Genomic DNA, 27022 nt, shown 5'->3' on the forward strand with positions numbered 1-27022 from the left:
CACGCATTAAATAATCACTGGTCACGAAACATAATTCAGAGTTACTATTTCCCTTAGTCTTATAACTACAACCCAAGTTCTCTCGATGGTAATTTTGACTTGTATGAAAGTCTTTGACCAGTTTTGTAAATCTCTTAAACATCTGAAAAGCAATTTTAACTGAATGTGATTATGTGTTAAGAAGTAGTGCTTAACTGCTTGAGAAATTTTGCCCTAATGCCCTTGTCTCCAGACTTCTCTGAGAGATCCTTTGCAATCTTTTAGTGTAAATGGATTTCTATTGGTGGTTACTTTTATTTTTTCAAACTATACAGATGCTAATGAAGATTTGCTGGTTGCTTGCTTAAAGAAAGTCATTAAGGCATTTTCAAGTGTCTTTAGGAGCCAGTGCTTTCTTTCATACCCTTGGAGAAAGAGGGGGCTAATACCAAGAAATAACACGGGAATTACTCTGTAATGCATATTTGCTCCTATTAACAGCATTTTCTAAATGTTTTTTATGTTAACTAAAGGGCCTTTGTTCTACAATGAAAAGGAGCAGATAAGTCAACCACTGTGGAAAATTAGTTTCTAAATAATTTTTAAAATAAAATTTTATTCTATTAATATGTTTTATATGTTCATTGTTGAAAATATTAAAAATACAAAAAAGTAAAAAGAAAGCATTAAAATCACTCATAATCCCACCTCTCAGAAAAAAAAAAGTCAACATTTTGTCTCATTCTTTTTCCACACATATATACACACATGTATTTTTAAAATCTGTTTTGGGATCAAGAGCTCGGCTCAGATTTGCCCCCCTTTCCAATGATCAAGGCTTTGCAACGTGTTGGGTTGGTCACCTCAGTCTCACTCCTCTCCCTGGATGAATTCATCCCTAATAGGATCTTCACAGTCTCATGCAAACAGACTTCTGGTGGACACGCCCCAGCAGTTTCCAGAAAAGCCCAGGTACTTCTGCAAGTTAGCTTGGGCCCTGGTGGGCCATCCTCCCACACCCTTGTCCCTACACTTACTGTGAAGAATAACAGAAACATGGTAGCTGCCTGCAAATGTTGGAAGGGTGACCATGGGGAGAAAGAGCACAGAGGTTCTGTGTAGTTCTAGGGACAGAGCTGGGCCTGATGGGAAGAATAGTCTTACTTGAGAAGCAGTGAGCTCTACCATCGGCCATATTCATTTGTCAGGATGGTTGTGGGATGGGGGGTGGAGGGCAGAGACAGTGTGATCACAGTGTCCTTGCCATAAGGTTCTGAGACTCTATCCTTCTCTCCAGGGTTGACCTTAGAGCTATACAGTATGATTTATGGGTGTCCTGAAACTTCTACCTCCACATCAATGTCTTGACCATGGCTGCAGCCACAGGGCTTAGAGCAGTGTCTGGCACATGGTAAGTACTCAGTAAATGTTTGGTGAAATGAATGAATGAATGAGTGAATGAATGAACCTGGCTGCTGTGGCTGCTCCTTTGCCCTTTACTTCTGGAGACTATGGACATGCAAATATGTTGGAATTTGAACAGGCTTTGGTGGGAAGGATGAAGAACTGCTGGCTTCTTGGCTCAGAGAATTATCCATCTTCTGTTGTTTCTTGGGAGGACTCTTGGTCTTGGCTTTCACACGGTGGTATGTAGAATGGACTGGGAGACAGCCAAGTTGGGCTTTTTCATCTACCAAACAAAACAAACCCAAACATTTGATTTGATGGATGGAATCCCCAAGTGGATGATTTCACTCAGTCCTTTAAACAATGGAATGAGACCACTGGCCTCCTGCAGGCTCTCTCTTGGTGGGGGGTGAGGGAGGAGTGGTGGGCTGGGATGGGGAGATAACAAGTGTTGAGGGATGACAAAGGCAGAGAATTGCTTTAAACCAGGAAACACCCTCTTCAGGGATCAAATGCCACATACAACCCAAACTTACAATATAGCGATCTAAAATCAAGTATTGCTCTATTTTTGTAGCACGAGGAAACAATATTTTTTTAACTTCTCTAGCAAATGGCATTTTAGGAGTTTATAATATTAATATCTTCTGGCCTGCTTAAATGAATACAAATAGCAGTTGCATAAGCAGAGATCAACACATATACAGCAGATTTGAAGCAGTAGCTTTAGAATATTACGTACCTGAGTTAACTCTCTGCCTGAGAACTGGAGGTGAAACCACCAGCAGGGAGTGAATGTCTGTTTTTTGCTTTGTCATGTGCAAGTGGGCTGTGCCTGGGAATCTCCCCAGAGCTGAGGTCAGCTTAGGTGTCAGTTTGAAAGACTGGTTGGGGATGGTGGTGTTGCTCGGAGAGGTGGCCAGGTTACTGGAAATACCTTTCCCCACCCTACACAAGAATGCCAAACATCAGCCATGGCATCCCCCTTCATTCACACCAGTGTAGTTTACGGAAATTGAACAACATATGTGGGCACATTCTCAGGGCTTTTAGGAGACACATTGCATCTTGAGGCATTTCATCTGTAGAACCTGGTTAGGTGGCACACTGTTGGACATTTACTTAGGACAAATGAAAACTTCTGTGTGCTACTTGAAAGAGAGAATATGCCCAGTGTTCCTTTCTGGAACTGGCAGTCACCGCGACATGCAATTTGGCTTCGGACCAATTCGACCACAGGTGAGTTCAACCAAACGTACTCACAGCCCACCAACTACAGTGACGTAGAGATAGCACTTTCTAGACTAAAACATCAATTACTAATGTTCATTGACTTGGAAAATAATAAAGTTCTACCCATCAGCAAAATGTCCCGGAATGTAACAGGGCAGGAATTTTGAATCTGGTTAGGTTTAAAGCTATCTGGGCAGGAGGAATATAAATTGCATGACTTTAGCCCAGGGACTCTAAGGGCCTTATCTGCTGTCATCCAGAAGGGGTCTGAGGTTTCGATACTCTTCCTTGACTCCTCTGGCCTCCAGAACTAAACCACCATCAGTCCTGCATGCCCTCCTCTCCCGCTAGTAACTCGACCCACCCCAACTGGACTATGCCTTCCAAACTTTTTTTTTTCCTCATGATTTTTCGAGGCTGAAGGACTACATGAAAATGAAGAACAATTGTCATCCTGATTTTTCTGAGGCTGCTTAGCTCAGCTACCCTCTTCATTTCAGTGAGCTCCGCGGAAGCTCACTTCTGCATTTTAACAAGGCTGCCACATACAAACCCCACCCCCAACCCTCTGCTCTTACACTTGAGTAAATGCTTCTCTTCATCCCCCTCAAAGGAAGATCACCCCACAGATTCCTGAGAAATCGTTCTTTTATCAAAGATTTCCTGAGGTGAGGGATGGGAGTAGGGTTGGGGTGGGGTATGGAGGGGGTGGGGTGGGGGGTGTACATCTCCCGTACACAGAATTGCACTCAGAAAAGTCCCCTGGATGTGTCTCTTTTCCCCAAAATCTCTGCCCTTGGACCCCTCCCCTGTAAGCTCCCTCAGCATCAGTACCCTAACCTTCCCCCTCACCCCAAATTCCCCATTCCAACTCCCTCACCCCTTTGCTTATGCAAAGTAATTTAGCTCCTGGGCCTGCAGAGGCAGGATGACTTTGGAGTCCCAAAGCAAGAGTTCCGCCAGCCATCAGGAGCCCTACTGGTGGAGGAATTTTAAATACTTGGCATTTTTCTGTTTTGCCTTTTATAATTTATTTTTTTTAATTTTTTTTTAATTTTTCCCCCCAAAGCCCCAGTAGATAGTTGTAATGTCATAGCTGCACATCCTTCTAGTTGCTGTACGTAGGACGCGGCCTCAGCATGGCCGGAGAAGCAGTGCGTTGGTGCGTGCCCGGGATCCGAACCCGGGCCGCCAGCAGTGGAGCGCGCGCACTCAACCGCTAAGCCACGGGGCCAGCCCTGTTTTGCCTTTTTTCTGTCACCTACGCCAACTCATCTGGGCAACCTGCCCGTCACCTCCCTCGAGGTCCCCTTGACAAGCCCACATCTTTGATGGCGGCAGCTTCTTTTTGTGCCACACCGATTTCTGGACCAACCTCAAGTCCACAAATAGACACCCATTGACCCCCTGTAACACAAGCCCTCAGTTCCACTTCAAAGCTTTTGGTGACCCCCACAAGGGCCAGCTTCATGGGTGTGCAACCTGTGTGGTGGCACACGGCCCCACGTTCAGAAGGGCCTGGCAAGGTTTCATGCTCTGCTGTCACCATCGTGAAATTCTTAAGAAGTTTGAACAAGGGGCCCCACATTTTCGTTTTGTACTGGGCCCTGAAAATTTGTAGCCAGTTCTGCCTACATATGACCCTTCCGTCAATTCCGGAAGGGAATTCTCCTTTCCGTCAAAGCAGTGTCTCCAGAGCTCCCCACAAGCCTTCACCTCCAGGCCCATCTGCCTTGCCCAGCCTGGCCCCCACTCATTGCAGGGCGCTGGGCCTGGAAAGGGCAGTTGTGCAGATGGAGATGGCGGGGTCCTTCCTTTGCTCTAATGAAGCCACAGAAACCAGGGCCCTGGGGAAGAGGTGAGTGGGAGAACGCAGGAGGTTTGAGGGTGGGAGAAGAGCCCCTGCAAAATTCTCCATGCCACCCACACAATTTCAGAGAGTCTACCAGCAGAGAGAATTCCTTTGTGGTAAAGCCCTTTCCAACTGTTTCAAAAATAAGAATATTCCTGACAGGGTCAACACCCCACGTTATTGGTCTCTGCCATGCTGTGAACAAGTTCGTGAGCTGTTGTAAGCTGATCACTGGTGGAGATCTCCGCACAGGGGAAAATTTGAAGAGGGAATGAGGATACTTTTAGAACTTGGAGGACAGTGAATCACAAAGGAGAAATCTGAGTGTGGCGCTGCAGAGTGGGCACTGGGTGTGGGAGAAGGGGAGAACTGAGGGGAGGGAGGAAACTGCTGAAGAAGTATTTCTTCTATTTCACAATTTCGCTGGACTCTCAGAACAAAAGCTTTCTGCTCAGCCTCTCTTGATGGGTAAAAGGGTCTGTATCATTTTCCTGGGGCTGCCAGTTTCTTGCCAATAAAAATCACCACCACCTGGGTGGCTTAAAACAACAGAAACTTATTCTCTTGCAGTTTTGTAGACTAGAAGTCTGAAATCAAGGAGTCAGCAGGGTTGGTTCTTTCTGGAGGCTCTGGGGGAGAAGCCATTCCATGCCTGTCTCTTGCTTTTGGTCAGTGCCTGGAGCTCTTTATTGTACCGTGGCTTGTAAACACACCATTCCAATCTCTGCCTCCATTGTCACCACGTCTTCTCCTCTGTGTCCCGGTGTGTCAAATCTCCATCTCTTTTCTCTCTAAGGACACCACTCGTTAGATTTAGGGCCCACTCTAAATGCAAGATGATCTTATCTCGACAACCTTAACTACATCTGCAGAGACCCTATTTCCAATAGTTAACAATATGGAATTATATACTTCAAAATTGCTAAGAGACTAGATCTTAAATGCTCTTACCACAAAAAAGAAATGATAATTGTGAGAGGTGACAGAGGTGTTAGCTAAAGCTGTGGTGGTAATCACATTGCAATATATAAATGTATTGAATCAACACATTGTGCACCTTAAACTTACACAATGTTATATGTAAATTATATCTCAATTAAAAAAATAACTTAAAAAAAGATCTTATTTTCAAATAAGGTCACAGTCACAGGCACAGACGTTAGGATTTGGCATATCTTTTTGGAGCCACAATTCAAAATACTAGAGGGTCTTCACATTTTTAGTTTCTGTTTGCTGTTTATTCATGCTTTACTTGAAATTTTGAGCTTTGGTTTTTTTCTCTTGATAGAAATCTTGAAACCCTGAGACCCATTATTAAATAACAATAGCAAAACCTCTGCAAATCCAAAGCATTTTACAAGTATGTACCACAAGAGACTGCAGGATCTCCCAGTATCCCAGGAGAATGGGAAGGAACAATAGCAAAATGCCTTTGATCCCCTCAGTAGGAAAGTTGCCAGGAGAGCCAAGTCCTGTGCTTTAAATACTGTCGTAAGTTAGTCAGGGCACAGAAATGTGAGTGTTTACAATCCTGAAACTGAAATGGAAAAGTAACAAAAATGTGCTTCCAGGAGATTTTCATTAGATTCATTGGTTTGTTGAAAAATATGGAAAAGCCTAACACAATATTTGTGAATAAACTCTCTCAGGACTGAATCCCATCCACCACTCCCTCACCACACATTTAGGAAAAATTTGCTTTTGGCAAATCATACCCCAACAGTACCACAGATGAGAAATCAGAACTTATGCATGATTCCTAATCATTATGGAAAGATTCAATTACCCTGAGAGAGTTGGCATACTAAAATTATTAAAAGAGAAAAATGATCTTATAACAAATTATGGGTTTTTTTTTTCCTCATTAATCTTCACCACTCTGGGTCATTTCTATTCAAGTGTCATCATGGCTTGGATCAAGGCCACAGAATATTCTGCAGATTTGAGATTGAAATTTGTCCCTCCAAGTGCCAGTTTTCTTTCTAGGATGTCAGGTTACCTCCCATTTCCTTCTTTTATGTGCAGAAAAATCCTCAACACCCCAGCGAGGCTCACTGGTCCTAATCACATTTCATGACCAGTAACACCACCATGCAATTAACTAAAGAAATTGTTTTCACGGAAAAATAAACGAGAAAGAATAACCCAGAAAATTATGAAAATGATAAAGGAGGAGAAGTAGCCCTACCAGATCTTAAAATATATTGTGTGGTTGCAATACTTAAAACAGTGTGGAACTGTCACATAAAGACCCACGTGAAGAAGTGGGACAGAAGAAGATGATGTGTAGACTTCACGACTGTGATGTGATACAGGCAACATTTCAAGTCACTGGATGGCCATTGAAGAAAAGGACATCTGAATCCATACTTCACACCTCAAAGTAAAAACACTAAATGCATTAAAGGTAAAAATGTGAAAAACAAAACAAAACAAACACACATACAGTGGAAGAAAACATGGGAAAACGTTTACAATTTCAGAGTGAGAGAGGCCTTTCCAAGTACGACAAAAAAAATCCAGAAGGCCAAAAGAAAAGAGAAATCTAACTACACAAAATTAAAAATTTTTTTTTCATGGCAAAGCCACCATAAGTAAAGTCAAAAGGTAAGCAGTCAAATGGAAAAAAAAAGTTTATAACTCACAGCACAGACGAAAGACTAATTTGCTTTCTCTCCCCCGCCCCACACACATTAGTTTACTCAGTAGAAAAATGGGCACAAACCAATAGAAAGCCAATAGAAAAATGAGCAAAGGCTGTAAAGACAGTTAGCCAAAGAGGAAGCCAACACCCAAAAGATATTTGCCTGGCTCATAATAAGAGAAATGCAAATTTAAAGGTATAATTCGGTTATATTCAGAAGGAAGCTTATTTTAAGAAACAAGCAGAGAGCCACGTTGCACTCATCAGATTGCAGAGGTGCGAAGCTGGAGCGTGTATCCGGTGCGCTCTTTGTGCAACGTGACTGACACTATTCCCGTCTGGTTGGAGCTCCCTCCTCTGCGCTCCCCTCTTTGCCTCACGGTGGCTTGTAACTCCTCTGCAGAACGGGGTGTGGAGGGATACCATGTGACATAACAAGCAGGGCCGGGACTAGGTGAGGCAGGAGAGGCGTCAGGACACACAACGTAAAAAAGCACTCTTTCTCGGGGTCGTGCAAGTGCGGGGTCAGCCTTAAAAAAATGCCTCCTTAAACCGTGTGCCCGGGGAACCTCTCTTGCCTCTTGCTTCCAAGGAAGTCTGGCTACTTTCATGCTACTAGGCTGGAGCAACTATGTGGAGAGACCACAAAAGGGTAGAAAGAGATCCCTGAGTGGTCCCAGCGATCTCATCACCGGGTGATCCCGCTCTTCCTAGTCCTGCACCAGACACGTGACTGAGGAAGTCTTCAAAATGAGCCCCGCCCCAGCCGCCATCTGAATGCCACCTCCTGAGAGATCCCAAACCAGAGCAACCAGCAGAGTCACTCCTCATCGGACCCGCAGAAACTGTGGAAGATAAGAAATGGATATTGTTGTTTGAAGCCACCAAGTTGTGGGGTGATCTGTCATGCAGCAATAGTCACAGATTTTATAGATAATTAGTATAGCACTCTCAGATTAAATTGGTGCACCCTCCTTGGAGATGAGCAGTTTACTGATGTCTAATGAAACCCTTTGCCTGCCCAGACTTGCCACTTTTAGAAGTTTCCCAATAAATACACCCACACCCATGCAAAGTGAAATACGCACAATATATTTATCACAGTATAGTTGAAATAGGAACGATTGGAAACAATCTAAAAGCCATTAATATGGGCCTGTTTAAGCAAATTATAACAGTCAATGGAATACCGTTCAGCCAAAGAATGAGGATATCTTTTATACGATGCTATGAAAAAAATCTCCAACATAATTTCTAAGCAAATCAATAACAAAAAAGGAGGCACAAGACAGAGTGGATAGTGCAGTGGCTACTGTGCAGGAGGAGGAAGAAAAGACTGTCTCTGTTCGTATCTTCATGAATATGCATAGATTGTCTTTGCAAATTACACAAGGAAACTTCAGGTTCATTGCCTGGAGAGGAGAACCAACAGCTGACAGAGAGGAGTTGGGGGGGCAGGGGTTTACCGTGTACGCTTCAATGCCTCTTGATTTTATACCAAGTGAATGTATTACCTAATCAGAAATTAAAAAATAAAATAAAATTAACTTAAAAATAAAGAAATTTCTATCACCTGGTTTTGCTTTAACTTAACACTGTCTGGACTTTTAGGTCTTAGAGCTGGATCTCCAAACTGAGGCAGCCCTGAGGATCAGGCAGATTTTCTTCCCGGGTGTATATCCCCAGGTCAGAGGTTGAGGGAACCAGTTTCTAGATATAGAATGAATACCAGTGCTCTTGCTTCAAATTCTTCTGTCTGGGAAAGTACCTTGCTGGGCTGGTTCTACTTTCTCACTTCTTCTCTCCCGGCCTCCCTTGTCTCACTTGACAAAAGGTAGGCAGACCTCTCGCCTGTCCTGCATTTCATTCTGGGTGTTGCCCCAGAGTGGAAAGACCCCTGGGAGGCCAAATAAAGGAACAATTCAAAACATTTGCATTGGCTTATGAGAAAGTGAACAACTTTAAAGATTGGGAAATAAGTCCTTTTGCAAGTCTAATTCTTGCAAAAGGTAGTTTCCAAGATTTTGCTTTAAAAATAATTGAAAAAGGACCTGTTGAGCTGTCAGCTGATGGAATATTAAAAATTATTTTTGATTGTAGATCACAGTGCCATTTTTTACACATAACCCAGGACTTCAAAGAAATGAGTGATGTTGCTATAAGAAAACTATTTCCATTGCCATCAGCTTATTTATATAAATAACGTTCCCAGCACTGACGTTTTTAAAAACAAAAAAAGAGAATAAAATTGATTCGATAAATTATACTCAGCCCTAAATAACTGAACTCACTTAAAAACTAAAGCAGCTCTATTCACCTTACTAAGAGATACATTTCCAATAAAATTTCACTTTTATGTTTAATGATTATAGGTGGTCAAAACGATTGTAGTGATAACTCCATTGAAAATTGTTTTCTTTTTTTTTACCCTTAGAGAATTACAGTCACAGGAAATTTTTTTAATTTAAATTTGTTCACATACTTTTATTGCATTGAAGTATGATAGAGTGATTTTGTTTTTTTTTTTTTGGTAGGGAAGATTAGCCCTGAGCTAACATCTGTTGCCAATCCTCATCTTTTTCCTGAGGAAGATTGGCCCTGGGCTAACATCCATGCCCATCTTCCTCTACTTTATATGCGGGACGCCTGCCACAACATGGCTTGATAAGTGGTATATAGGTCTGCGCCCGGGATCTGAACCTTTGAACCCCGGACCACAGAAGTGAGAACCTACCCAGTAAGCCTAGAGTGATTTTTTAAAAAAGACTTTCAAGCATACAGATATATTATATCAACAGTAAAATTCTTTCGGGGAAGTAGAATGAAATGAATTCAAATTGAAAAGGGAACAGTGTAAAATTTCCATATGTTAAAGAATATTTTTTTGATATATTTTTAAAATGATGATGGAGGGAATAAAATGTCTGTGATATTTGGATACTTTTTTTTTTTTTTGCTAAGGAAGATTCACCCTGAGCTAACATCTGTGGCCAATCTTCCTCTATTTTTTTTGGTATGTGGGTTGTCGCCACAACATGGCCACTGACAAGTGGTGTAGGTCCTCGCCTGGGAACCAAACCAGGGCCCCAAAGCAGAGTGTGCCAAACTTAACCACTAGGCCACGGGACAACTCCCTGGCTATGCTTTAAAGAATGATGTAACAAGGTTTTAAAATGTCCAAGTTTATTATGGATTGGAAATTACATCTTTTGTTGAAGAAACTTTTTTTTTTTTTTTGGCAAGCAAGATCAGCCCTGTGCTAACATCTGCCAATCCTCCTCTTTTTTTTTGCTGAGGAAGACTGGCCCTGGGTTAACCTCCGTGCCCATCTTCCTCCACTTTATGTGGGATGCCACCACAGCATGGCTTGCCAAGTGGTGCGTCGGTGCATGCCTGGGATCTGAACCAGCGAACCCCGGGCCGCCACAGCAGAGTGCGCACACTTAACCACTTGCGCCACTGGGCCACCCCCAGAAGAAACATGTTAAATATGGTAAAACTGCATAATGGAGAAAGTTCTTCAAATTCTTTAAGCAATACACAAAAAATAATTTGAACTATTGCCTTAGGGACCATCTGGTTCAGCTCTCTTTACTTTGCAGATGAAAAACTTGTCCATCAAGGTGAAGTAACTTTGTCAAGGTCAAGTGACAAATGGGACCAGGCCCTGATCTCCTGCCTCCTAGTCCAGGCAGCCAGATCTAATCCAGGCAACCTACCTGGTAGGGGCGAGTTGTCTGTAGTCCTTGGCAGGAACACCTGAGTGGTAAGGGGCAAAGGGAATCAGCCCAGATTCCAGTGTGTGCACTCCACCAGCCCCTCGGGAATGGAGATAAAACCCAAGCAACAAAATACTCTCTTCACATGTCCTCATGGGGTGTGTGCAGCCATTTGACGACCTCTTAAAACCATCCTTCATTGTCTTTCCTATCTTTTTCACCTTTAATTTCTGTGAATCTCTTACTTTCAGTTTGCTCATCAGGCACCTCTCCTGGGAACCAGCCTCATCCCTACTGCCTATGACACCAGCAAAGGCTGGTCTGGGCCCAGTGAGTGGGACAACGTGGCTGCAGGAGAGACAAAGTGGGCACCGTCTTAACTTTGCCTTGACGGTTCCGCTTTTTTTCTTTCCTCACCCTAGACCTGCCTTCCGGCTTCGCTCAAATTCTCTCAGCTACAGGTAGGGCTACCATAGAATTTATTGTACAGATTAGCACACATTTGAAAGGGGGTAAATACATTAATAATCATGCCAAAATACAGGTAAAAACCAGGACCATCCCGGGATATAAAGTCACCTTAGCTATTGGGCTCCTGGTGAGGGAGGAAGGAAGGAGAAAACCACTCAAAACATTGGATTAGGCCTGGGGAGTGTTAGAGCAGCAGCGACATCAAGGCAATCCGGCCTGGAATTAGGTGATAATATCCAAATGAGGGGGAAAGCGTACAGACAATGAATGTATTGTTGTTTTTGTCTAACCTTCTGGGGAAAACCAACACTACCGACAGGCAGAATCAGAAGCTATGCACTGGATGTAATTTGGGAAGTCCAGAAAAGTCCAGAATTTTACATATATATATACACATATATACACGTATATATTTCTGGTTACCTCTATGATATCTGATGTTCCCCCAAATTAAAGTTATTGCTTAGGACTTCTGGAAAAGAGTGCCTTTTACCTGTGGTGGTATAACTTGGTGGGAATATCATAAATGCATCCTTTTCTACCTTACAGAGAAGAATCATGAGAACATGGTTCACCATACAGGCAAGTTTTGAAGTGGGGACCAGAGGTGACATAGTAAAAGATCAGAACAGAAGGTACTGAACCAAGCTTGTTGAGCTGGAGACCCTGCTGTGAGGCAGGTACTCCGTGTGGCACGTTCACACATTGAAGCCCCATCTAACTGTTCCTACATCCATGTAGGTGGGCACAGACATCCTGCTTTACCCAGATGTGATGCCCGGATGACGAGTTACCCCTCTGAAATGTCTTTGAAAGATCATTATAGGAGATATAGACTGTGCCAGAAATCAAAAGAATAACACTTTGTATTTGTGTACTTCTCCTTGTTGACAAGTGCTTTCACGCATTATTTCATCCAGGCTTGATAAGAGCCCCGTGAAATGACCTGGCCAGCTATCATTAATGATCCCTTTAGGATGAACACAGCTGAGGCCCATACTCCAGGTGTCCTGTCTTTGGGTTTAGTGATTTGGTGCTTTTCCCACAGGCTACAGACCTCCATGCAGCTTATGAGAGATCAATCCTGACAAATTTCCCTTATAGGGAGGATAATTGGGTCATTCCAGTCATGCACATTGAGAAAATGTTCATTTACAATTAGATTCACATGCAACCTCTGCCTAGGTCTCTAGGTCCCTAAAAATCTGATTCCTGCCCACCTTTCCAACCTCTCATTTGTTCCTGTTGTCTCTATATTCTAGAGTGGCCTCCTTTCTGGTCCTTGACTATAGCAAATCATTTCCCACTGGCTGTCCCCTCTTTCTGGACTTCTTTCCCCTAGATCTTTTTATGGCTGATTTATTCTCATGCCTCAGATCAAGCCTGACTTCCTTAGACTCTCCCTTACCACCTTATCTAAAGTGGCCTCCCTGGTTACTGTCACATCATCCTGCTTGTTTCCTTGGTAACACAGCACAACCTGCAACTCTCTTGCTTATCTGTTATATACTTTTATTATGTTTTCTCCAGTAGAACGTAAGTCCCATGAGGCAAGGACCAAGTCTGACTTTTTATTGCTCTATTTCCAGTACTGGTACATAGGAAGTACTCAATATATGTTTTTTATGAATAAAATGAATAAGCAACTTCAACTGGGAATGCTTGATCTGGGTCTATGGCCAGCTAGCATTTCCACTACAGATGGTTATGCTGTAATTCCAACAAGAGTTCATTCAGGAAGCTATAGTCAGTCAGTCACTCACTCACCTAACTAGAGGTACCCACTGTGATGGAAGGGAACCACCATCTACTTGAAAGGACCCTCTAAACTGCATGCCCCAGGAAGGGAGTATCAAGATCATATTGGGCAAACTCTCAGGTCTAAATTCTCCAATCTACATAAACTGCTTGATTTTTTTTTTTTAAGCAAATGCCATGTGCTCTAATCCAATTTTAATGGTGCAGTTATGAGGAAGCATAGTATACAGAATTATTTAATTGGGAAATATATCAAGCAAAAAACACTCTTCAATCTGCTTTGACAAGATGCTTCAGGAATTATTCAATCCCAAGAGATTCCAGAGGCTCCAGCACATGTTAATCTCAGAACAATTTCACTAGACTCTAGCCATCTTAGACCTTCGATACTGCTCCCTGTTTTACTTATTTATTTTTTAATTCCACTTTTACTGTTGTCTTATGACCATTATGCTGCTTCCTTTAAAGTGAGAACCCTGGGATTCTGGTATAAGACAGCAATCAGAGTGAAAGGAGTTAAAAACTCTATGGGAAGGTGAAGGATAAATCTTAGAAATATAGAATAGAAAAAACTTTTGAAGACTGAGTTTTTCAAGGGCAAAAACATTTTCAGACTTCCCCTAAACAATAGAGGCCAATCCAAAATTTATGCAATTATATGTTTATATATTTTTACCCTGTGAGAATATATCCAAAATAAGTCAAAAATTACAGACTGCAAATGGAGAAAGATCTCATATCAGTTGACTTTACACCATAAGAAAAAACTAGAAATTCCCAAATTGTTAGTAACTTTGGCAATTTTCTTCCTAGACTCTACTGAGGGAAAATAATTTTTATACTCTAATATTGGTATAGAAACTGAATAAATCACTCTGGAACTGAGATATACATTTTTAACCACAGTGATATAATGATGTGATGTAATTAAGTAGATTCCATAATCATTCTTTTTAAATAACTGAGATTCTAGTAATGATAGACTAGTCAATTTAAACCAATCTACCCACTGAGGCAAATTAGAAGAGTGGAACAAAATATTAAAAATGCCTGCTTGAAGGCATCTGAGAGCTATTAAGGTAGTAAAGAATTCCTAGGCTGGAGGATAGAGGCCCAGGGAGGTGACCCAACATGTAGAGAGGTTTCTTCCATGAGGAGTTTTGCCAACTCTGAAAGAAGTGGCTGAGAGGCTGAAACACTAAAGGGCACTTTGGACAGACATATTGGGCTAGGGGGCCCAAGATAGTGCCCACCAAGAGGACCTCTGGTGAACAATTAGCTGAGACCCCAAAGGGATCACTCTAGGAATAAGGGTGAACTAGAGTTAGAACATCTTATAAGGATTGAAGCTCAACTTCAAATGATCTCATCTCTGAACTTGGATTGAAGTAGTCCAAATTGTTGGTGTTCCTCTTTGGAGGAAAATGTCATCTTAGACCTAAAATTAATTCCACAAACACTGTTGCAAATACAACATTGGGCACCTGATAAAAAATAACCAAGTATATGATGAGATAAGGCAACCTGAAAAACAAAGAAACAAACAAAACCAGAAACAACCATCCACAGAAACCGACCCACAGGATCTTCAGATATAACAATTATCAGTAGAAATCTTATATTAACTGTTTACCATGTTCAAGGAGGTAAAGGAAAAGACTAGAAAATTTTGACAAGAACTGAAAATTATAAGAAAGAAACAAATGGAAATTTTAGAATTGAAAAAGATAACGACTGAAATTAAGTGCTCAATGGATGGGTTTAATACAGATGAAGAGAGAATTGGTGAAATGGCAGATAGGCCAGAGGAGATAATTCAGAATGAATCGTGAAGAGATAAATTAGTGGACAGTATATAAGCAAAGATAAGTAAAAGAGAATACAATAAGAAGATATCACATACTTGGGAGAGAGAGAATGAAGCAAAAGTAATATTTTAAGAAATAATGGTGACAATTTTCCAAAGCTGATGAAAAGATATTAAGCCATATATTCAACAAATCTTACCAATCCCAAACAGATTTTTAAAAAAGAAAAGAGAAAACCACCTCTAGTCACATTATAGTAAAACTTCTAAAACTAAGATAAAGAGAGAAAAATCGTGAACAGATCCTGATTATAACACAAACAACGTTCAGTGGAGCAACAGTGAGACAGACAAGTGACTTGAACAGAAGCACTAGAAAACAAAAGACAAGGGAATGTTGTCTTCGAAGTGCTGACAAAATGACTGCAAATGTATAGGAACGAATGGGAAATACATCTTCAGATCAACAAAAGCTGGTAGAGTTTGTTACTAGCAGATTTAAGCAAAAGGATGTTATTCAGGCAGAAGGAAAATGAGCCCAGACGAAAGCCTGAAGATACAGGAAGGAATCAGAAAAAATAAAAAGGTTAACATAACTCAATATTGACATCGAACAGTAATAAGAATTAGAATACACAACCACAATGGCAGATAATGGTGGGGGGAGTAAATGGAATTAAAGTACTCTAAGAGCCTTACTTTTTTTGGGAAGAGGATAAAAACAGCAATCAAATTAGACTTGTGAAGAATGAAATTGTTATCTGTATGCAAAAGAGGCTATAACTTCCAAGCTAGGAGAAAAAAATAAAATAATAATAATTTTAAAAATTCAAAATAAAAACAAAGAAGGGAGAGAAAAAAAGAATGCAGACTAAATCAGAGTAACAATAAGTTACATAATTAAATAAGACTATAAACCCGATTACAGCAGTGATTACCCATAATGCAATGAAACAAAGTCAAAGATTTTCGAACTGATATAAAAAACTGTTTATAAGAATTATCTATATCTATATGAATACAGAAATGTTGAAAGTAAAAATATAGATAAAGAAATACAATATAAATACCAATGAAAGGAAAGTGGGTATAGCCATATTAATATCAGATACAGTAAACTATATCTGTAAAGAGGAATACTTAATAATGATAAAATGTACATTTTATCAGGAAGATATGACAATTCTAAATTTGTATCCACCTAAAAAATATGGCTTCAAAATAATATAAAGCAAAAAATAACAGAACTAGGGGCCAGCCCGGTGACGTAGCGGTTAAGTGCGCGTGCTCGGCTGCAGCGGCTGGGGTTCGCCGGTTCGGATCCCGGGCGCACACCCACGTACCACTTGTCAAGCCGTGCTGCGGCGGTGTCCCATATAAAGTGGAGGAAGATGGGCACGGATGTCAGCCCAGGGCCAGTCTTCCTCAGCAAAAAGAGGAGGATTGGCATGGATGTTAGCTCAGGGCTGATCTTTCTCACACACACAAAAAATAAATAATAGAACTAAATGGGAAAATAGACAAAAATATTACAGTGGGAGTTTTTAAAACATACTTTGTAACTGATAGAATAAGCAAACAGAAATCAGTAAGAACATGGAGGACTTCAGCAATGTGATTAAGAAATAACCTGATACACAACATGGAGCATTCAACAACTGCAGGGTATATATTCTTTTAAAGCATATATGGAAAAATTGATCATCTATTGTCATAAAGCAAGTCTCAACAAATTTCCGAGGGCTGAAGTCATACAGCATAGGCTCTCTGACCACATTGCAATTGAAAAGAAATCAGTAACAAAGATATACTAGAAAACCCCTATATATGTAGAAATTAAGAAATATGCCTCTAAATAATCCCTGGTTCAAAGAAGAAAACACAATGGAAATTAGAACATATTTTGGATGGAATGAAATGAATGAAAATGTTATATATTGAAATATGGGGAAATTTCTTGATTTTGAAATGTTGGACATCAGCTACTGGTTTTCGAGCTGGATTAAACTCTTTGGAACCTTCCCATGCCTCTCCACCAAATATATCCCTTCTCTCCACTCGCTGTCCTCTCAAACAGTTATAGCACATATTGGTTAAATTAATATTCACTATTTATAATTATTTTGCTTATGTAAACATTTTTCAGAAAATATCAATGGGATAGATGTTGCCTTCGAGGCAGACCAGTCTTTCCCTCCGATCTACCCTATTTCCTTTCTTATACTTTTGCCATCTCGGAACCTCCTCACCCCAGCTGCCAATGACATCAGCTAACAGTTAAGTAGCTAACCACCTCCACAATTCAGACTGCCCGGGGAAAAGCTTCCCTGAGCTGACGGCAACGCAAGATGAAAAGAGACGCGTTTGCAAATTGCAAGATGGCAAGAGCAAAGCTGAGGATGCACAAAGGAAATAGTGTTAAAAAAAAAATAAAACCAAGTAGATGCTCTCACAGCGGGTGGGAATAGCTGTTTCTTTTTGGCTAACTGTGAGAATGCAGAGCAAGAACAGACTGAGAGTTGAGCATTCTTAATGATTTTATTACAGGAGAAAAAGTTCAAAACTGTTGTTTTATTTTCCTTTTCAATACCTAAAAAAAAAGAAAGAAAAGAAAAAGAAAGAGAGGGAGGAGAAAGAGGCAGTTCCCAGGATACAAATCCATTGCTTAAGGAATGTTCCCTAGGACACAAGCATGTGCTTATGAATGTGAGTAGGTGGCGTTCTTCTGGGGTGACCCCCGGGAGACACCCTCTTTATGCACTAAGTGCAGGGGGTGGTGTATAAAGACAAGAAAGGAAAAGAGCCCTCTCTCACAGCCAGAGCAGGTGGGGAGCAGAAAGCAAGTGTCTTCATTACGGGCACTGAAACAGGATGAACAGTTTTGGTGTTCCGAGTTCCTGGTTAGAAGCCAAAATGCATTTTCCAACAGAAGCAGTGGAAATCTATAGCACTGTTAGGAATGGGCATGTGTGGGTTACACTCTTGTATCAGGATGGAAAAAGACAACAACAGATATCATCTATAAAAAACAGGAGTTAGAGTTTTATTTTTCTCCTATTGAAATATATAGATACCTATAGAAGAGCTGGAAACCACCACCATTCATTGTTTTCACTTGTCCAACAGGTATTTACGGAACACTTATTGAGTACCCAGCGCTGAGCTAAGCTAGAGAGTTTTCTCAAAATGAACTTAGAGTCTATGAGGGGATACAGATACAAAAAGGCAGTCACAACCACATAATAAGGCAAAATCAGGTAGATTCAGGTGCTACAAGGGCCCAGGAGAGGCCGTCCTTGGTGCAGGCTGGGTGGATGGATGGGAGGCTTTCGAAGCAACTGTCGTCTAAGGTGACACCTGAAACATAAGGATCTATAGCACTGCAATTATGGGAAAATATTATAAATCCAAGCTTCAGACTTACTAAAGACCTAACTGGTGTGGAAATTTAAGACTGCTGATATGCAATTTCTTCCCAAAACACAGCAATCATACTCGTTGCTAAGACTTCTGATTTTACCGTCTTAAGCCTGGAAACCCTTTCTGTTGCTTTGTTTTCGACATTACCACCTAAAAAGTGCTTTGCTCCACTCAGGAGCTTTGCTCCACTCCTTTCTGACCCATTAGGCAGTGTTGCCTCAAAATATTACTTGGGAATCCAGAGAGAGTTCATAATGGGGAAGGCTGGGAACTGCATTTTAGAACTTGCTCTTAGAAAACGCCATCAAAAGGTAACTAGCCAAGCCTAGCTTTTGATCAAATTTTAATGATCACTCTGATATAAACCACTTTCTGTTCCTGATCTATTTCCCAGGATCTTTCCTGCAATTAATCACCAGCTGAATGGATTCCGCGGCTCCAAGCCAAAGTGTAATGCTCCTAGGCTTGCAAGCGTCTCAGCAGTTTGAGTGGGGACATTACAGAGCACTTTTTATTAGCTCTGACTCACACTGGGCTGTCTCCACAGCCTGAAGTCAGGGTGCCTGCTACCTTTGTTTCCTCCAGTTTCCATGGATACCACCCAAAGGGGCTTGGAAAGCTTCTAATATCGGCTCCCTCTGTCTTCTGGTACCTCCCTTGAAAATCCATGGTGGGCTCCATCTGGCTCTCAGTCTTCAGGCAACAAGGCATTCTCTTGATCACCTGCCCCAGTGTGGCACCAATTCCCTTCGGTTATTGGGAAGGTGACGCTGGGGTGACCAAAACACTGTGGCTGCCTCTAGAAGCAGCCTCTTGGACTTGGGATTTGAACCTTGTCAGAAACAAGGCAATTAACCGGTTCCCTGCAGGTTGGCGGGACAAGTGAGGTCAAGCAGGAAGCTGGGGTAGTTCTTCGGGACCGGCAGGTTAGAAACAAATAAATAAAAGCAAGCCAGCTTCAACTTTCTGGACTTTTCAGTAAAAGAATTTTAGCCCAAATGATCAAGAGAATTGCCTCCACTTCACACTGCCCGTGGGACAACGGATCCCCCCTTAGACAATGGATCCCACCCGCCCCCCCCATATCTCCACCCTGCACGCACTTTCCTAAGAGCGCTTTCCCGCACAATGCTTCTTGGTTCCCCCATTTTTCTTTGTAGTCCGAGTAGTGGAGAGACTCTTTCCTACTTTTTCTTTTCCAAGCAATGCTTGCACTTGGTCACAGCTGGAAATTGTAACAAGCAGGATGGAAGAAATCATGTCTTATTCATAGCTGATAGGGGAACCTGCAAGTTAATCACTCATGGAGATGCTCAAAACAAGCTGCCAGGAGCCAGGTAGCGTTTGCGGAGGAGCTTAGCGCAGGTGGGCTGCCCTTAGCTGAGGGGCCCGATTCCTCCCCATGTCTGGGAGGTCCAGAGGGTGGAGTAAGGGCAGGGAAGAGGGCAGTGGGGAACTTCGTTTCCGTGTCAGCCCATCTGCTGAGATCATGAACAAGCTGCACTCCCGCCTCCCTGCCATCCCAGCCTTGTGGGTGGTCTCTCATGCTCACGCTCAGCCAGCTCCACAACATAACCTACCCCCTGGTTATGGCCTCTGCCAGAGTCTTTATTAGGAACGCTGCCTCCTTGGAAGACTAAATAGCTAGGACTTTATAATTAAAGACTTCGTTAGTTTCCTATTAGAAATTTCCATGGCTAATGGGATTAGGCTTGCACTATTTATGGCATTGGAAGGTGTGCCATCAGTCAATCCTAGCTATCCTCTTACACCTAGGTGCCCACCACACTCCCCTCCCCCACCAGTCTGCCGGCAGAACAAGAGGTAGTCGGTGCCAGAGTTAACAAGAAAAAGACTCTCAGGGTCTCCACGCTGGTCTGCATGAATTTATAATGTGGCGAAAACTAGGCTGGGAAATGTAGCAAGTCTAACACGCATTTATCATCTTTTAATTGTCTTCTGTTCTGAGCTCACCCCATAAGTAAATGGGGCATTCCAGTAGACGATGTTGGAGTTTCTCCATGGCTTGTCTTTCGAGATTGTCACTAGGGAGTATTTTAGAAGCTCTTTGGGGCAGAGGAATGGAGGCCCTTAGAGAAAAGGGGCTGAGAGATGAGCTCAGAGCTGCCAAGGGAACCTGGCAGAATATGATCATGAGATCAGTACATTTTTCCTAGAAAGAGTCATTTTGTGGCCTAATTTGATGAAAAGCTTTCTTTCCTAATTCCTATTGCATGAGAGAATTAATGAGACTGAAACAGCTATTATTTGAGCACTGCCTTGTGTCAGGGAATATTCTAAGCACTTTATACGCATTATCTCATCTACTCCTTGTGCAGTGGCTCTCCGCCAGAATCTCTTCTGCCCCTCGTCCCTGGCAAGAGTTGTAGCTGGAACATGCTGTCCAGCCTGGGACTACATTTCTCAGCCTCCCTTGAGCCAGGTGAGGTTATGTGTCTACACCTTCACCAATGGAACTTGAGCGAGAGTGTGCCACATTCAAGCTGGAGCCTGCCTCCTCCATGGTCGTTTCCTCTTTCCTATTGGTTGGGTTGGTGAAAAATGTAATGGTCTTAAAATCCATGAGTTGCTATCAGACTTGGTGCCTAAGCCACCCACCGACCCAGAGCCCTTGTCCTGAACGGCTTCATGACAGAGAAAGAGACCGCCGGTTCCTCAGCCCACCACATTTTAGAGATCTTTATTAGAAAGCTTATGTTCCCTGAGCATACTTTGCCACAACCCTCCAAGGCAAGTTTTTCTTTCTTTTTTTTTTTTTTTTAATAACCCCATTTTACTAATGATAAAACTGCGGCTCAGAGAAGTGAGGTAGTTTTCCTAAAGTCATACCTTTAATAATGAGCAGTCTTGGGATTCAAATCTAGGTTTCCTGCCAATTTGTGATGATAGAGGCCAGAACAGTGGTTCCCCGGGGTGGAGTGGATTGACTGCGAGGGTGCATGGGGGATGTCTCCTTTTTCTTTTTAGGAGAAAGGAGCTTGGGTTAGTAATTATCTTTAACCTTTAGACAACATTTTATCATTATACAAAGCACTGTCACACAATTAACTCATTTAAGCCTCACAGATACCTTGCACCCTGTACAGATGAGGAGACCGAGGTTTGGACAAGTTAGATATCTTGAGCACAGGTTAATAAGAGCTTGCTGTAGGCTTTGGACACAGATCTTCCCTCTAAACCCTGTACCCACTCCATTCTACACATGCTGAAGCAACTCTCTCAGGTGTAAATTACAAAGACCAACTCATATTAGCTTAAGCAACAAACAAACAAACCCCACCCCCATCCCCCGCACACCCCTATATGTCCATTCACATAGCTGGGGAGGGACAAAGTAGAACTGGCCAAAGTGGCATGGCTGTCACCAGATTTCTAGTTTTCTCGCTCTGACGGTAGTCTTCCTCCATGTGGCTAGAGGAAAATGGGGCCAAAGTAAGCCCCAGCTTACAGCCTCCAAGCGTAGCAACCCCATAGGAAAAACTGAGTTCCTGCCGACTGCTTTAATATTTACAAGTCCTAGGCAAAGACCCTGATTGGCCCAGCTTGCCTCTGTTGCCTTCTCTATGGACCAATCATTGAAGCTAGGGGGATGGGGCAAGACACTTATTGGCAGTCCCCTAGAACCACACGGAATGGGTAGCAGGACAGGAACTGTTATCTTTGGAAGTGGAGGTAGGTGGATACTGATGTCAGAATTGGGAAGGATGTTAGACAGACAAGAACAGATCCATTATACATACCCTGCATTATAGAAAAGATTCACCACAGAACGGGCAGCAGCATCCGTTGCTCTTGAAAACATTGTGTGTGTGTTTGTGTATAAATGTATATATTGTATATATAATTGTCTCTTGGTGTTACTGTAGGCATCCTCTTGCAGAGTGTGGTCCAAAAACTTCACTCCATGACTTGCCTGTTCCTTCAAAACCCTCTCCAGAACTTCTTAGCAGCTCCCTTTTAATTACAGGCCCCAGGGGAGTCTGACCAGTGTATGTGGGCATGGTCTTGTCCCAAGGAGACCAAAGTCCCTGATTTAAGGGATGAGGGAGTGAAATAGCTGCACACGGGTGTGGGTATCTGTGCTCTGTGTGAGGAGTGGGGGAGAAAGGGTTACATATACCCTCAGTTTTCTATCTCCAGGGTGTGTCTCTGGTTACTCTTTGAGAATCAAAATTCATTTTCACCACAGTCCCTCGGTGTGAAGGGAAGACTGTAACAAAAAGTCAGGTACACGGTTCTGCCTGCCCCTCAGGTGTGCAGGGGTTTCGGCTGCTCTCAGGCAAGTCACTGCACTTGTTTACCCCATGGGTCCAACTGCTGGCCACAGACACGAGCTTCACAGTGTCCCGGGCCAAGAAAGCAAGCTGTCAGAGCTGCCCAGCCTGGTGAGGACTGTCATCTCTCTGTTCTGGTATGTAACCTAACAACTTGTGACACACTTCTAAGACTCCAGACATTTCTGTTCTGTGCTTTGCATTAAAGAGTGGCTTTTAAATTTTTTTGTGTGTGTGTGAGGAAGATCAGCCCTGAGCTAACATCCATGCCAACCCTCCTCTTTTTGCTGAGGAAGAGTGGCTCTGGTCTAACATCTGTGCCCATCTTCCTCCACTTTATATGGGACACCGCCACAGCATGACTTGACAAGTGGCATGTCGGTGCGCACCCGGGATCCAAACCCATGCCGCCAGCAGCAGAGCACATGTGTTTAACCACTACGCCACCAGGCAGGCCCTGAACTTTTAAGTTAAAGAAATTAGAGCCAGCCCCAGTGGCCTAGTGGTTAAGTTCGATGTGCTCCACTTCAGCGACCCAGGACCAGTTCCCAGGTGCAGACCTACACCACTCATCAGTGGCTTTGCTGTGGTGGCGGCTCACATACAAAAAAAGGAAGATTGGCAACTGATGTTGGCTCAGGGCAAATCTTCCTTAGCAAAAAGAGGAAGATTGCAACAGATGTTAGCTCAGGGTCAATCTTCCTTACCAAAAAAATAAAAGTAAAAAATAAAACCCACAGTAAAACAGAAATTTTACATTGACCTGTACACACGCACACAAACACCACACACACAATATAACCAAAAATATTTCCTGAAAAACACCTAATATTTACCCTTACCCCGTGTGTTGCACGTCCTATTCAGTTTTATTTCATTTCTTAGAAATTGCGAGGCATAGCTGACTACCTTGACTTCATGACAGGTCGTGGCCTGCAGTTCAGAGAGTACACAGTCCAGCCATTCTATGCACTGCCCTGTGTGCACCATCGCCTTAGACTATGAGCTCCTGTGCATCAAATGCTTCAAAAGCCCTCTGCTTCAGGACTCCAGCCCAGGAGGGCATGAGCTGTGCTGGGGTGGGTAGCTGGGTCCTGGGCCTCAGACGTCATCTCTCCACTCCCTCATGAGGCTTCTCCGAGTTAGAAGGGACGCCTTCTCAGCTGCATAAATCTCTTCCACATCACACCACCCCTGGTCACCCAGGCTCTGCTCCACACCCCCAGCTCTCAGGAGCTCACTGACTGCTGCTTTAGCTGAGTTATTAAGAAGTTCCTCGGGCCAGCCCAGTGGCTTAGTGGTTAAGAGTGCGCGCTCCGCTGCTGGCGGCCTGGGTTCGGATCCCAGGCGCGCACCAACGCACTGCTTCTCCAGCCATGCTGAGGTGGCGTCCCACATACAGCAACTAGAAGGATGTGCAACTAATGACATACAACTATCTACTGGGGCTTTGGGGAATAAAAAGGAGGAGGATCGGCAATAGATGTTAGCTCAGAGCCGGTCTTCCTCAGCAAAAAGAGGAGGATTAGTACGGATGTTAGCTCAGGGCTGATCTCTCTCACACACACACACACAAAAAAACAAAAAAGAAGTTCTTCAATGTTCCCGATAGAAATAACCTTGCTGCCATGTGCATCCATCCTGGTCCTGCCCTTTGAAGCTGGGTGACTTGAAGCTCTTTTCCACACTATATTTTAAAAGCTTTGAAGACAACACCCATTCCTGTCCTGAATCTGCCATCACCAATTCCTTCTGTCTGTGAGGGACACAGTGCCCAGGTCTCTTGCCATCCTGTCTGCTGTTTGCCAACATCCTTCCAAAAGCGTGGCTACTAGAACAAGCAGTTGAGTTCTTGGTGAGCATATATATATATATTTTAAAAATCCTATTTTAAGAAATCAGTTGGTGTGAGGGATAGAGCCCTTGATTCCAAGATTGTAGATGCTTGTCCTTGCTGCATAACATTGGGCCAGCCCCTCTCCTCTTTGATTGATTTCTTCATTGTTAAAAAGAGAGGGTTGTGTAGTTTAATGGGTACAGAGTTTCAGTTTGGGATGATGAACAAGTTCTGGAAGTGGTTAGTAGTGATGGATGCACAACAATGCAAATGTACTTGATGTGACTAAATTGTACACTTAAAAATGGTTAAAATGATGTTATGTATATTTTACCACAATTTAAAAAAAGAGAGAGAGAGGGCTGGACATGATGACCTCTAAGATTCCTTCCAACGTTTCTAAAGCCTTTACCATCTGAACTCACGTTACTTCGGCTTTGAAGGCCCCAGGGGCCAGGCCTAGTTCTGGGCCTCCCATGGAAGGGGGTTGGAGGATGCTGACAGAAATTCCCAGTCCACCATGAGGGAGGCTGGCATTCAGTCCCTGGTGCACACCCTCTCGCCCCCAGCGTCCTGGAATCGTGAGGTCTAGTAAAGCCTAAACACTAAACACATGCCCAGTGAAATGAGAACAGTGATTCTGGCTAGAACCCTGGGCTCAGAGGCCCAGCAAATGCTGCCTCTGACAGTCCGACCTCCGGGTTATCTGACTGCCAACTGGAAGAAGACCCAGAGGCCCAGCCTTGAGAAATTCCTTCCCTACTCCCTGCCTCTGGATTTAAAATCATTTTTTCTCCTGCTTTCTGTTCCAGGGCAGTGGTGGACTCAGAGAAGAGTTGGGGTGTGGGTGGGGAGCCATCCAGCTGGGCTTTAATTCCTTTCCTCTAGTTTTAAGAAGCAGCCTCCCCGCTTCCTTTTAAAAGGTGGACGGAAAGGGAAATAAACAATAGAAACCCCAAACAAGCTGAATCTGAGGGCTAAACAGACGGCCTCACATGGGCTGGCTGAGGGCCGTCGTAGAGCTGTGTGACGCAAGCCTCCACACCTTGGTGATCTTGATGACGAGCACCGGCAGGCTGCCTCCGCCTGGGTGGTGCTGGGATCCCAGGACCTCCTGGGAAAGAACTCCAGGTCTGACAGCCGAGCTCCCGGGACACTGTGAAAGGCTCCCCACCTCAGTCAAGAGATATTTAGGGTCTTTTTTGTTTTTGTGTTTTTGGTGAGGAAGATTAGCCCTGAGCTAACATCTGTTGCCAATCCTCCTCTTTTTGCTGAGGAAGATTAGCCCTGGGCTAACATCCATGCCCACTTTCCTCTACTTTGTATGAGATGCCTGCCACAGCATGGCTCGATGAGCGGTGCGTCCCCGCCGGGGATCCGAACCTGTGAACCCTGGGGCCCCCAAAGTCGAGTGTTGAAACTTAACCACTGTGCCACCAGGCCAGCCCCTTCAGATATTTAGGATTTTTAAAGTGAGAAAGGAGGGATCAGAGTATTTGATTTTCAATGATTTTTTTCCTATTTTTACAAACTATGGGAGAAAGCCCAGGCAGCTGAAAACCATCTCAAGGACCTGATTTGGGGAGTGTTGTCATATTTCATGTATTCAGCAAATGACTGGAAGCAACTCCATGGGGACAATAGAAGGCAAAATGAGATGAAACTCACTCAGGGCGGATCTGGCACCTCTTACGTGAAGCAGCCGCTGAGGAGACTCCAGCACTCACCGTGGCTGAGAAGAAGCCCAAGGAAGGAGCGGAGCCTGAGAAGACAGTGATGTTAACCGGAAGATGGTGGTGGGGAGGCTGGTTCTGTGTTGCAGTTTAAGACTAAGAGGCATTTGTATACCACTTGGTAAACTAATGGAAGCCTGTTTGTAGACAACAGCATTTGTCAATGAGGCAGATCAGATTCCGATTTGATGGGCAGCCAATCAATGAAACAGACGCATCTGCATGGGTGGAAACGGAGGATGGAGATAAAATTGACGTGTTCCAGCAACAGACAGGAGGGGTCTTCTATATAATATTTATTTATTTATTTTCCCCCAAAGCCCCAGTAGATAGTTGTACATCATAGTTGCACATCCTTCTAGTTGCTGTACGTGGAACATGGCCTCAGCATGTCCGGAGAAGCGGTGCGTCAGTGCGCGCCCGGGATCCGGCCCGGGCCGCCAGCAGCGGAGCGCGCACACTTAACCGCTAAGCCACCGGGCGGGCCCAGGAGGGGTCTTCTAAAAAGGAACCTGCTACCTTACTCCAGATCCCTGTTCGGACAGACCACAAGTACATTCTCAATTGAAAAACCGCAATGTGGTTCCACCACATCCTGACTCCTACAGTATAGTTTTCTCTATTCTTGCATTTTCTCCTTCCCCATTCTTTCATTGTACATCACGTAACCGGGGTATGTTTGCAAACATGTTGCATCTTTTAAAAATGAAATAGCCAATGGTGTGTTCTCCTATCCCGAGATGGGATGGGAGAAATGGCTGGTGCTGTGAAAATCTCCCTTTCCCCACGAGTGGCTTCCTCATGCAGCTTATCTTTGTATTCCAGTAAGTTATCTTGCTCTCACTGTTTAACAATGACAACAGCAAC

The 27022-nt window shown here is 43.3% G+C and overlaps 1 pseudogene; it reads left to right on the forward strand.

Annotated features, from left to right (window-relative positions):
* Positions 1 to 2592: 2592 nt before the first annotated feature.
* On the forward strand, positions 2593 to 26441 carry LOC131414612 (small ubiquitin-related modifier 2-like; annotated as a pseudogene).
* Positions 26442 to 27022: the final 581 nt, after the last annotated feature.

This window comes from Diceros bicornis, chromosome 1 (genome assembly GCF_020826845.1).
Source record: "Diceros bicornis minor isolate mBicDic1 chromosome 1, mDicBic1.mat.cur, whole genome shotgun sequence".
Lineage (NCBI taxonomy): Eukaryota > Metazoa > Chordata > Mammalia > Perissodactyla > Rhinocerotidae > Diceros > Diceros bicornis.